This window comes from Myotis yumanensis, unplaced genomic scaffold (genome assembly GCF_028538775.1).
Source record: "Myotis yumanensis isolate MYYU_CA2020_CCGP unplaced genomic scaffold, mMyoYum1.0.hap1 SCAF_1, whole genome shotgun sequence".
Taxonomy (NCBI): domain Eukaryota; kingdom Metazoa; phylum Chordata; class Mammalia; order Chiroptera; family Vespertilionidae; genus Myotis; species Myotis yumanensis.
The window spans coordinates 82,014,178-82,027,924 of record NW_027223752.1 but is presented as its reverse complement, the minus strand read 5'-3'; the positions used below and the strand labels follow the sequence as shown (position 1 = coordinate 82,027,924).

The window sequence follows — 13,747 nt, the reverse complement described above, 5'->3', positions numbered from 1 at the left end:
TTTCACTTATACATAAAATATAAAAAAACAAAATAAACTCTATGTGCTAGGCGTGCTGCTTCTGACATTGCTGGGGAGGGGGCGCTGAGCTTTTGGGTATGAAGTGTAATAGAATAGACTTTGCCACCTGAAACTACTGCTTCAAGTTTAGACCAGGCAAGGAACAAACTTTGAAACAACCAATAAGACCAAAAAAGAGTACACAACACTTGATCTGAAATAAGAAGTCTGTGCCTACTCAAAAACTTTGAACGAGCGCTTCCCAGCACTGCTAGTCAGTCATCTTCATTGTTTTCAGTGCTGCACTGTGAGATTGCCCAGTGCAACAGCAGTTGTATTCTTTATTAGCTTTAGGTCATTTTCTCTCAAATTTTTTTAATACTAGCAACTGTCATCCTTTGAAATGTGTTGAAAAAGAAGAATCAGCAATTACTACTGAAAGTGCAATATTTGATTATCACTGAGAGATGAGCTTTGATCCAAATCTTCTCCACAACAATGAACACAATTGGTACCCCAGTGATACTTCAGCAGCACTGTGTGAAAGTGGGTTATTGAAAAACTGATAACCTCTAATGGGTCTATTCAGTCTTCAGAATGTCAAGCTACACTTTTCTTCCACTTTCCATAGCATAATGGAAACCTGCAGGACTTAAAACTAGGAGATAATGTTGAATTTGAAGTATCATCTGACCAGCGGAAACCCATTGCTGTTAAACTGGTGAAGATAAAAGCAGAAATCCTCCTTGAAGAATGAATAAACGGACAAGAAGTGTTTCATCTGACTTACAGGTCCTGAAGATGTGGAAGAAAATGTTCAGCTGGAAACTGGAGTTAAAATAAACTTTGTAATTGATCACAATAAACATACTGGTGCTATAAGTGCTCGAAACATGCTGTTGAAAAACAAACAAGCCCGCTGTCAGGGAGTAGTTTGTGCCATGAAGGAGGTGTTTGTCTTTAATGAAAGATGTGATGTTATAAAAGAAATACTCTTTCACTATAGTGAATTTAAGGGTCACTTAGGAGCCTTACAACCTGGGGACGATGTGGAATTCATAACAAGGACAGTAATGGTAAAGAAGTTGAAATAGATGTCAGACTATTGCCTCAAGGAACAGTCATTTTTGAAGATATCGGCATTGAACATTTTGAAGGAACTGTAACCAATGTGATCCCAAAAGCACTCAGGAAAAAAGAGAATGACCCATTGACGGGACACAGCGAAGTAGACTTTGTGATTCCTAAAGAACTTCCCTGTGTAGACACAAATACAAAATCCAAGGTGACCCTGTTGGAAGGTGGCCATGCTAAGCTTAATATTTCAACAGACCTAAGTGACAAATTAGAATGAGCAACCAACATAGAACTTCTATCAAGTCCATCCTGGTTCAGTGATGAAGCCAGAAAAATGGGTGTAATTGCTATCATACAAGATGGTTTTGGTTTCATCAAATGTATGGATTCATCATCAAATGATGCTCCTATCTTCTTCCACTATAGTGAAATTCTTCATGGGAACTACATGCATATCGCAGAGGAAGTCGAGTTTACTATACTTCCTAATGTGCTCTCTGCCCTAAGAAATCATGGTGCTAGAATTAAAAAGTATCCCAAGGGTACAGTTTTATTCCACTTCTATTCAGATCATAGTTTTCTGGGCACTGTAGAAAAAGAAGTCACTTTTTTAAAAATCCTAAAACCACTAAACTCAAATAAAGGCAAAAACAAACAAACAAACAAAAAACAGGCTAAGAATGTTATTTATAACGATTGTGGAGTGAAATTGACTATTACTTTCAAGCCACTGATCCACTTCTCCTCAAATAGGAAATAAGGATGAACTTAGTATTAGTGACAAGTAAGCCTGGACAGTAGATTGTAATCTGTGTGTGACTTTTAGGTCATCATTCTAACTCTAAAAGGCTCGTCAGTTATGTAGCAACTCTGAAGGATAATTTTGAATTTATTGAAACAGCGAATCACTATAAGAAAATTTTTTTTCCCATTACAGTGAGTTCTCTGGTGATGTCAGTAGCCTGGAACTGGGAGACATGAAGGAGTACAAGTTGCCCAAAGGCAAATGCAGCAAAGTCAGTGCAGAAAAAGTCAACAAAACACTCTCAGTGAATGGCATTACTGAAGAAGCTGATCCTATCACGTACTCTGATAAAGTCATTAACCCCTTGAGGAGTGTTGATCCAACACAGACTGAGTACCAAGAAATAATTGAGATCATGGAGGAAAGGAATATGAAATATAAGGTCTATGCATTTGGCATAGTTGGAATGGCCAACAAAGGGGATTGCTTGCAGAAAAGGGAGTGTCAAATTCCAATTGTGTGTCCTAGGCCAAAATGTACAGACTATAGCCTACAACATCACCACTGAGTAGGGCCACTGTGGAGTGTGTGAAAGATCAGTTTGGCTTCATTAACTCTAAGTGGGAAATAGCAAAAAGCTCTTTTTCCATGTAATCATGCGACTTTTCTTCTTTAGCCTATTAATATGGTGGATTTCATCAGTTGATTTTCAAATATTGAAGCAGCCTTGTTTGATGTATTATTTTTTTAATATACAGAGGTGAGCAAAATTAGGTTTACAGTTGTTAATATGGAAAATAATATAATCTATATACATAAAGAGATAATATGCTAATTGGTCCTAATGGTGTCACAGTAACGACCAATTTGCATATTGACATACCAGCAGGAGGCTGCGTGCACAGCAGGGGGCAGGTGGCCGCAGCCAAGTTCCAGGGGGTCTGAGGAGAGTGCCTGACAGGAGCCGGGTCTACAAAGAAGGAAGAGGAAGAGGCCACAGGGAGCTATTCCAATCCCCTTGCATGGACATCCTACCCCAGCCCCTGCACCCTCTGGGGGGACGGGGAGGCTGACCAGACTGGGAGAAGACCTAGCCTCAGGGATAGCTGCAGCCCACACCCCTGACTCCCAATCTCTTCCCCCGCCACCCCCGCTAGGGGCTCCCACAATAATAGCACACCAGCAACCACCCGTCAGCACCCCAACACACCTGGGGCCCGTGGGCCACAACTGCCGGGCCCCCTCCACTGGGGCCAGACATGCTTCTCCTTCTTACAACTCCAGTCCCAGGTGGAGGCAGGCCTGAGAGGCCCCCCAGGGTCAAACCCTTCCCTCCCACAGCAGCAGCACCATCTCCACAGTGGAAGCTGCTGAACCTCGCTGGGGGCGCAGCTAAACCCGCCCTCCTAGCCCACCTGACTCCACCCTGGCCTGGCCCCAGCTCCGCTCCAGGAGATTGGAGCCCCGCCCTGAGCAGGTACAGCTGTGAAACAGCCACATACAATTTAAAGAATGGCACCAAGTGGGAAGGTTTGACAGTTACTCCCCCTTTGGACTTCCCCCGCTAGGCCCCTCCTAATGCCCAGCCCCCCACCAGTGCCTCCAGGGACGACCACCGCTACAGGGCTGCTGGCCAGAGCCCCCCCTCTCCTCCCCCCCCCCTGCCCCCAGGCCTGCAGAAACCTCTGCAAAGCTTCCATAGCTACAGTCCCAGGAAACAATCATGCCCTCCTCCCCTAATCAGCACCTGCTACCTGCAAGGGTACCCATGGGCTTAAAAATAACAATCTCTTCCTGTTTCGATATCACTTACTTGATGAAACATTTCTAGGTTTATTAGCTCAGAATCTCCTCATGACAACCCAGTGAGGTAGGCAGAGAAGAGATTACTATTCCCATGGTATATGCGTATGCATTCAGAAATGAAGCTCAGAGAGGAAAAGTGTCAAGCCCAGTGGTTCCCAAGGTGCAGCACACACCCCACGGGGGGGGGAGGGGGGGGAGCAATTTGATTTTAAGTAGGGGCAATTAAAGAATGAGTTAACCGTGAATTTTTTGCATTTCTTATGGTTCTAGGGGGCCTCATCTACAGCGTATCCTACATAATAAAAGGCAAATATGCAAATGACTGAATGGTGGAATGACCGGTCACTATGATGAGTGCTGACCACCAGGGGGCAGACACTTAATGCAGGAGCTGACCCCTGGTGATCAGTGTGCTCCCACAGCAGGAGCGCTGCTCAGCCAGGAGCTGGGCTCACGGCTGGCGAGCACAGCGGCAGTGGTGGGAGCCTCTCCTGCCTCCGTGGCAATGCTAAGGATGTCCGACTGTTAGCTTAGGCCCACTAAGCCGTCAGTCAGTCATACCCCCAGGGCTCCTGGACTGTGAGAGGTTGCAGACCCAACCACCACAAGTGTATGAATTTCATGCACCGGGCCTCTAGTATTTAATAATACAATAATATACTTTGTGTTTCTCATACTCAAAACTATAAACCTACTTTTGTCCACTCCTGTATTAATGAATTCTACTTGCTAATGTTTTGTTAAGAAAGTTATGTCCCTATATATGAGGGAAATTTCTCTGTAGTTCCCCCCCCCCCCCCCTTTTGTATGGTCTTTGTCTGATTTTGCTATCAAGGTAATACTAACTTCATAAACTGAGCCAGAAATTATTTTCTTTTTTCTATTTTTCTGGAAGCAATTGTGTAGAATTCAAGTGAACTCTTCAAATGTTTGTAGAATTCTCCAATAAAAACTATTTGAGCCTGGAGATTTTTTTAAATTAAGATTTTCACTTCTTCATAGACACTGTGGCCTCAGCTTGCTTTGACTTCTGCTCTAAAGAGAAATAGGGAGCAGCTGCTCCTGGTCCCCACAGCAAGGTTTGGGGACAAGCAGCAGGTGCTTCGAGAGCTCTGTGCCTCCGCACAGAAATAGGCTCCGACGTCTGCAGTCTGGGTGCCTGTGATGTGCAGGGAGCCGTCCTTTCTGGTCTCTCCAAACCGAGCTGTCAGTCTTTCCTGCTTCTTTACTTCTCCACCTCTGACTAACATTACCAAGAAAACAGGATTCCCTCCAGGGCTTTGCTTATACCACTGTAAGTTGTTCACAGTGCTTGAGAAATTGCAGTACGTGGTGAAGTTCTCTCCTTGTAGGAGCAGGAATTGAGGAATTTGCTTTATCTGTTGTCCATTCACTTCTGTTCAGAAAAAACAATAGAAGGCTTCAGAGAAAGTCTGGTCAGATCTCTATTCTCTGAGCTACAATGGTCTCTCTCATCCTTCTTCTCTATTTTTCTTATTCTTTTTTTTCCCTCCCCAACCCCTTCTATCTTCCTTCTTTTTTGTGTTTTTGTTTTACCAATTTTTTGCTCTCATTCAGAAAATCTCATTCCTGCAAATGCATGCAGGTACTCTTCCACAAGGTTGAATTCTCCAGAAGCAATCAGAGAAATCTCAAACTCACGTGATATGTGCATCCATAAGATCAACACTGGTACTATGAGTGGCATCTTCCTTCTCTTCCTCTTCGGAAAGAATTGCCAAATCTGACTACTCCTACGTGGATTTCCCTTGAACTACTAGCTGCTTCCAGACTCAAAGAAATGTGGTCTATCAGTGCTTTTTGGAAAGAAAGGGGAAAAAAGTGACTGTAGTTTGAGACAGCCCATCAAACTTAGCACTGTTTTACTCACTCACCTTCAGACTCAGGTCAATGTTTGCAGATGCTGCCCCCCTGTGACTGTACTAAGAAATGGCCAATTTATAACCCATTCCTTCTACACCGCTTTCTAATTGAAGGGATATGTTTATCAAGGTTTAGAAAGAGTTTACTAATTCTGATATTGTTTAGGGGGAGTATAATTTGCCTGATTCTGAGTCCTGGTCAGGTGGAGTCAGTTGGTTGGAGCATTGTCCCATACACCAAAAGGTTGCAGGTTATTCCCTGTCAGGGCACATCCCTAGGTTGTAGGTTTGATCCCCATCTCTCTCTTTCAAAAAAACAAACAAACACACACACACACACACACCAAACTAGTGGATTCTGTGATTTAAACATCAGAAAAAAAAATTAAAAGTTTCACTTGTCATTTCCAGTTTCATCCAGAATCATGTAATGTGTGTTCATGTATCTACTAATGGAACATATTAGGTCACAGACATTTTTTAAAATGTGGAAAAGACTCATCATTTATTGCTAGACCACCCATGATCTCAAAATGGAAGATAAAGAGTACCTATTTTTCTTGTTATACAAATTACCCTGGTTGTAAATTATATAATTTAGAGCTTATTTTTACTGTCCAACTCTTACTTTTCCACATACCAGGTATTTTTTTTCAAACGTCAATATAATTTGAAAACAAAAATCTTATCTATCAGATATGAATTTCTGTAAGAAGACTTCCTTAAACCAAAATTCTTGGGTAGAATAGCTTTCTAGGGCTCCACAGAATTCCAGTCTCACTTGTCACCCTGGATTATAAGTGACAACATGCACCTTAAGGGCATGAACTCTGTCATCCTCAAGAACCGTGCTGGCCTAAGTTTGAGCACTGACCTCTGAACCAGGAGGTCATGGTTCAATTCCCTGTCAGGGCACATGTCCGGATTGTGGGCTCTATCCCCAGTAAGGGATTTGCAGGAGGCAGCTAATCAATGATGCTCTCATCAATGATGTTTCCATCTCTCTCTCCCACTCCCTTCCTCTCTGAAATCAATAAGTATATATTTCTTTTGAAATATGGTCTTAAACTCCTGCTCTGTCACAGAAGACATGGTGGCAATCTTTAGATGCAATGAGAGCCATTGGCCTTCATGACAGCAGGTGGTTGATTACTCATGTTGGGGCCCTACTATGAACAGGGAGGTGTAAGTTTTTCTTTTTCACTGTGATTTTTATCTTTTGCTCATTTTCTCATTCCATCTGACTAAACTCTAAAAAAAAATAAGGGGCTATTTACAAGGGCATGCCTGCAGTTCTATAAATAATAAAAAAATTAACAAATTATTTTAAATTTCAGATCAACTTGAGAACCCAAAGAGACTGAGAATTTCAGTCTATATGTTTTTGGTTATGAATGACTTTATAAAGGTATAGATATTTTTTCTAAGGATTCTATATTCCAGATTTACATTTTTCCCATGTTTGTAATAGTAGATTTTCTAAATTATATGCCACTCTATCCAATAATTGGTTACATGTGCGGGAAGAGCTTTATCCCTCACATTCTAAGGCAAGCAAGGGCCCAAGGAAGATGGAATTGTGGGCCAGTTTCAAGTAGCATTCTGTATGGAAGTGTTGTATAAATGTAATCAATTTTGTATGTTCTATAGTAACTGCAGAACCAGCTCAAAATAGTCCTATCCTGTTTGACAAGATATTGAGTTGTTTTTCAGAAACAACAGACCAAAACTGCAAGTCATGCAGCCAATTCATGTGCAGAGGAGAGAAATTTGACCTCCAGCTACACCTGGAACCAGTCTCATACCCCCACTCACTCACACACAGAACCAAAGCACCAGGACACAACTGGGACTTAAACACTGGAACCCTTTCAGAAGCAGAGGGTCCATTGTTCAGGAAGATCTGGCATTGACACCCCTTAACCATAAATGGCCCATTTCCAAGGTCCTCCAATTAAAACTTGCCGCATCAGCACTTCCAAATACCTGTTCCCCCTGTCCCTTAAAAACCAGTAAGATGGATTTGAGCCACCATTTGGTCTCCTATCTTCTCAGTTGGTGCCTTCTCCATCAATAAACCCTTTCTTACTCCAAACTCTGATGTTTTGAGTTTTGCCTTTCTAAGTGTCGGGCACACAAACTTGGGTTTTGGTTACACTATGACGTGAAAAGGGCTGTGAAGCATTGTGTTTCAGCAATGCACAAAGTAGTCAAACTCTGTCCTTGCTTTTTTTCTGTGCCTTTTGTTTCTATGTATTTGGTTAGCCAGTAATAAGATCATTATTGAAAATATTAGTGTTAGTTGCCGAAGGAAGAACGCATGAGTCCAAAATGGTGAGGGATTATGAATTTATTCGATCATCCACACACCAGGTGGCTGAGCCCCAGATGGCTCCAGCACCCAGCGACGGGAGTCAGCGGTTTTTAAAGGACTTTTGGCGGGATTTTTCTGGATGGAGAATTCTCTGTGCAGGTCTGGAGGGGAGAGATAATGGCATGTGGTTTCAGCAAGTAAAGTGTGGTCTCAGCAAAAGGAAATGTCCATAGTGAAATGCCCTAAAGGTCAGTTCCCGGAGGAGGGGTATCGATTCAATTGCTCAATCAAACCTAACAATTAGAAATTCTTCTATTGACCTTGATTCCAATAATGACGGGGACTGGTTTGGGAAGTTAATCAGCAGCAGGAACAGTGATGGCTCTTCCTATGTTTTGTTTCACTTCACCAACACTGGTGTACAGTGAGCCAAGGTTCTCCTCACTCAAGCCTGTGCTATACTCTTCCAGTTCTACACACATTCAAGTAACATAGCTCCAATCATTCCCAGTCTGACAATCAAACAGACTCAATATCACCTTGTGAATGAATTTTTAATAAAAAAAATTTCCACGTGTATGTCTCTTAAATGAGGGGCCCTACAGTAAATGAGGGGCCCTACAATTTGTTTTTCAAAATATGCATTATTTTTTTCTAAACATGTGATGCCAGGAAAGATTTCTAAGGATGGAGAGAGAAAGAGAAAGAGAGAGATGACATGAGATGGGTAAGTAGTTATTAATGTAGGTGTCAGGGGAAGCTGAAACTCAAGCTATTAGATGTAGAGGCCCAGAAGGTAGTTAAATCATGTTGATAAAACCCAGAAAGGCTCCAGAATTAGAAGCCTCAGTAGCAGCGGGGTGTTATACTCATAGATGGTTTGGAAACCTACAAAATGAGCACAGCACCAGATACTTGACCTGCCTCCTATACCTGGAAATTACAAACAAAGAAACTTAAGCCATAGAGTTCAGTTACCTATTCAGTAGCACAATCACAGTACAAACTGGAGGACAAGTTTATTGGTGAACTTCCCCTACCAATGCTTTTTTCAGTATCACAGGTGATTTTTTTAAAAAATGTAAACAACCACATGTAAGAAGAAATGAAATACAGATGCTCAGGTAGGGAGAAGGTTGAAATAACCTAAACTAAAATCCCCAATGAGTTAAACGAGGCAGCATTGCCTATTCTGGTATGAAACATGTAGGTTTCCATGTCAGGTGTTTGATAAGAGAGTTCCATTTCTGCGTGTGAAGAAATATAATAGAAGGACTAGCTTTTAGGAAGTAGCAGCAATGTGGGGTAGATATCACACTAGTTTAACCAGATTGTTTTAGATAGGTTGATAAACCATTTAATTCATTTGGAACCACGCCAAAAGTGAAGGCAAAGGATTCATCTCAATGGTTTAGCTAATATATTGGGGGTGGGGTGGGGTCGAGGTTAATAGTGTTTAGTAACTGTCCAATTAGTTGAAGGAGCTACAATGATTAGAATGTTTGTTTATCTATGCTTGCATTTCCCCTGATTATTGAAAACACTGTAATTCACTGAATTTGCCTTTTTCATCCCACACATGGCTCTTCATCAACCCTGGTACCAGAGTAGCACCAGACCCGGGTTTGAGTATGGGCTGCAGGTGCCTTGAAAGCACTGTGCGAAATGCACAGAGGTATGTGGCTGAGTCTTCGGGCTGGGATCCTTTGATGTACAAGTAGCTGGAACCCTTTGTAGTATCAAGAGTAGCTGTAACTCGACCTTCCTTCTTTACATCCCCATTTAAACTAATTACAAACAGGATCGTGGGGCTTTTTGCAGGTTCCCACCTGTACCAGTATAAAGCATAGAAAGAGTTGGTAGGGAAGCGGCAGGTGAAGTTGGTGCTCTTTCCTTCCTGAACACGCAGTGACGGAGGACTCTGCTCCACATTCAGTTCGCTGCTCACTCCTGTTCAGAAAGAAAGACAAGGTGAGACATAGAAACTGGTCTTTCTACAGAGTTTTTATTTTCTTCACATAGTCTCAAATAAAACCTAGAGGTGTCTGACTGCATCAGCCTCCCTCCCCTTCACCACCCCAGACGGTTAGGAATGTCTTCAGCAACCCAAGGACTTACGGACAAGATGAAGCCATAGGATTAACAACAAGGCTGGCAAAAGATTATTCTCCATTTATTCTGCCCAAGTATCCTCAGCAAAGTAACGTCCTGCAGCCTAGATCTGAGACATTCTGCCTCAGAAAGCAGAATTCTGCATTTGTTTGCTGAACCAATCAGAGACAAGCTCTTGTAAATGTACTAGAAACACACCAACCAATTCTGCCCCCTAGATTCAGCTTCCTGTGGTTAAAAGGGAAGGATCAAACACTGCTTTCTTTGCTTTTTTAACATTTTTCAAACCAAATATCAAGTTTTTACTTTTTTAAATTTATCTTTATTGTCTAAAGTATTACAGATGTTCTCTTTTTTCTCCCATTGACCCTCTCTACCCCACACCCACCCCTCCCAGGCCTTCACCACACTATTGTCTGTATCCATGGGTTATGCATATATGCAATTAAGTTCCCCCATTTATCACTCCCCACCCACCCCTTTACCCTCACCTTTCCTTTGAAACTTGTCAGTGTGTTCCATGCTTTTGTGTCTCTGGATCTATTTTGTTCATCAGTTTATTTTCTTCATTAGATTCTATATATGAGTAAGGTCATGTGATATTTATCTTTCTCCGACTGGCTTATTTCGCTTAGCATAATGCTCTCCAGTTCCATCCATGCTGTTGCAAATGGTAAGAGTTCTTTCTTTTTTACAGCTGCATAGTATTCCCATTGTGAAATGTACCACCGTTTTTTACCCACTCATCTGCTGATGGGCACTTGGGCTGTTTCCAAATCTTTGCCATTATAAATTGCACTGCTATGATCATAGGGGTGCACATATTATTTCTGACTAGTGTTTCTTGTTTCTTAGGATATATTCCTAGAAATGGAATCACTGGGTCAAATGGCAGTTCCATTTTTAATTTTTTGAGGAAACTCTGTACTGTTTTCCATAGTGCAACACTGACTTTCTTGAGGCCAACTTCATAAACATTGAAGAAATCTCCCATGAATTCACAACACAAAGAGAGCTGATCAGTTTTCAGAAGTGGGCTGCCCAATCATGAATTGCTATTAAGTTGAGAGAGAGTTGCAGGTGGAATGGCAATCTGGAAGGAAAAGCCCTTTGATTAGAAATCTTTAATGTGAATTTGCAAAAAGTTTTTTTTTTAATTTTAAATCCCTTCAAATTATAAATGTGCACATATACTATGTACTAGACAATCTTTTGCTTTATGTACATTATTCTTATACAAAATAATGCAATTAACAATAAGAAAACTAAAGCTTAAAGAGATTAAGCGATTAATTTGAAGTCAATTATCTAGTAGGTGGCATAGTAACAAATAGAATATATATCTATCTGGCTCTGGAGTCAATGATGTTTGGAATCTGCCATGTCACTACATTTGTGATACTCTCTAAATGTCTTAATCTTAAAGAAGGTATGTTCTGAAACAAGGAGGGGGAGTCTATTTTGTGGTTATTCTTCTTCATAGCCAAAAAAAGGTGGGGAACAACCTGAATATTCATGAACTGGTGAATAGATAAACAAAATGGGGTATATTCATCAATGGGCAACTATTTGGCAATAAAAAAGAGGTAAATACTAATAAATGTTACAATATAGATGAACCTCAAAAACATTATGTTAAGAAAAGAAGCTAGACACAAGAGATCACATATTGAATGATTTCATTTTTATGAAATATTCAGAAAATAAAACTATCTATAATAATAAAAGCATAATATGCAAATCGACCAAATGGCCAAACAGCAGAACGACCATGTGGACAACCATGCTATGACACACCCTAGCATCAGGCCAGCCAAGGCAGGTGCAATGCTATTGGTCGGGGGCCCTGCCATTGTCACACAATTGCCCCACAGAGGGAGGCCCAGGCCACCAGTCAGAGGGGCAATTGATTGTGGCGCTCCTGGACTGCAAGAGGGAGCAGGCTGGGTTGAGGGAGACCTCCACCCTGAGTGCACGAATTTTGTGCACTGGGTCTCTAGTAAAGATATAAAGTAGATCAGTGGTTTCCTGGGGCTGGGAGTGGAAATAAGGATTAACTGTAACTGTGAATGAAGGATCTTTTGGGGGTGATAAAAATGTTAACACTGGATTATGGTAATGGTTTCATAACTCAGTTAATTTACTAAAAATCATTGGACTGTAAATTTAAAATGGATGAATTTTATAGAATATAAAATATAATTCAATAAAGTTGTTTGAAAGTAAATAAGAATTATGGTTTATCTTACCTGCATCACAGTCCAGGGATAATGTAGTTTGATTTAACATACAATGATTTGTTTGAACAGTGATTTCTGTCTTTAGAATTTCCTAGGGGCTCTGAAAATTATTTAAAAAAAACATTTTCTATTCTCTGTGAGCCCAAAATATAGTCAGATAAATAAGATATGTCCAAGGAAAGTTTAATAGTACAAGATAACATTAATTAAGATTGTTCAGGATATAAATCTAACTTCTGGGATAGTATTAATTGATTTTGTAACCGTAGAGCCAGCTCAAAATGGTCCTATCCTGTTTAGCAAGATATGAACTTCTTTTCAGAGACAACAGACCAAAACCACAAGTCATGCACCCAAGGCATGCACAGAGGGGAGCGATATGACTTCCAGCTGCACCTGGAACCAAAGTCCTATGCCCTATCTCCCAACCAAAGGACTAGGACATAACCAGAACTTGAACACTGGAAGCTTTTCAGAAGCAGAGGGTCCAATGTCCAGGAAAGTCCTGTGTTGACACCCCTTCCCGTAAATGGCCATTCTCCAAGGTTCTCCAATTAAAGCCTGTCCAATCAGTGCTTCTGCATACCTGTTCCCCTGTAACCTTAAAAATTCACCTCACTCTGGATCAGATAGTCAGGGTTTTGAGCTTTAGCTACCTGTTCTCCTGGGTGTCACCATCTATAATAATAAAAGCATATGCTAATTAGACCAGATGTCCTTCCGGACATCCTTCTGGGCGACCTTCAGATGAAGCCAGGGCTGCGAGGAAAGCCCAGGTCCCGGATGCCTGCTGGCAGCTGGAGGGAAGCATGGGTCCCGGGTGCCAGAGGAAAGCAGGTGCTGGCAGCTGGGGGAGGGAAGGTCTATTCTTGCACGAATTTCGTGCATCGGGCCTCTAGTTTATAATAAAACTAGAGGCTCGATGCACGAAATTTGTGCACTGGGAGGAGGGGGGGTCCCTCAGCCCAGCCTGTGCCCTCTCACAGTCTGGGACCCCTTAATCCTTACCGCTTGGCTTGCTGCTCCTTTGCTATGTACTAAACAATCCTTTGCTTTATGTACATTATTCCTATACACAATAATACAATTTACAATAAGAAAATTAAAGCTCAAAGAGATTAAGTGATTAATTCAAAGTCAATTATCTAGTAGGTGGCATAGTAAGAATTAGAATATATATCTATCTGGTTCGGGAATCTATGATGTTTGGAATCTACCATGTCACTACATTTGCGATACTCACTAAATGTTTTAATCTTAAAGAAGATATGTTCTGAAAAAAGGAGGGGGAGTCTATTTTGTGGTTATTCTTCTTAATAACCTCCCTCTGCAGGACAATCATGTGGCGATGGTGGGGCCCCGGACCAGTCGCATTGCACCTGCCTTGGCTGGCCTGGCGCCAGTGTGTGTCATAACAAGGTTGTTCACACAGTTGTTCTGCTGTTTGACCATTTTGCTGTTTGGCCATTTGGTCGATTTGCATATTATGCTTTTATTATTATAGATAATTTTATTTTCTGAATATTTCATAAAAATGGAATCATCCAATATGTGATCTCTTGTGTCTAGC

The 13,747-nt window shown here is 41.4% G+C and overlaps 1 pseudogene; it reads left to right on the top strand.

Moving 5' to 3' along the window:
• Positions 1 to 467: 467 nt before the first annotated feature.
• Positions 468 to 4,762, top strand: LOC139007288 (cold shock domain-containing protein E1 pseudogene; annotated as a pseudogene).
• Positions 4,763 to 13,747: the final 8,985 nt, after the last annotated feature.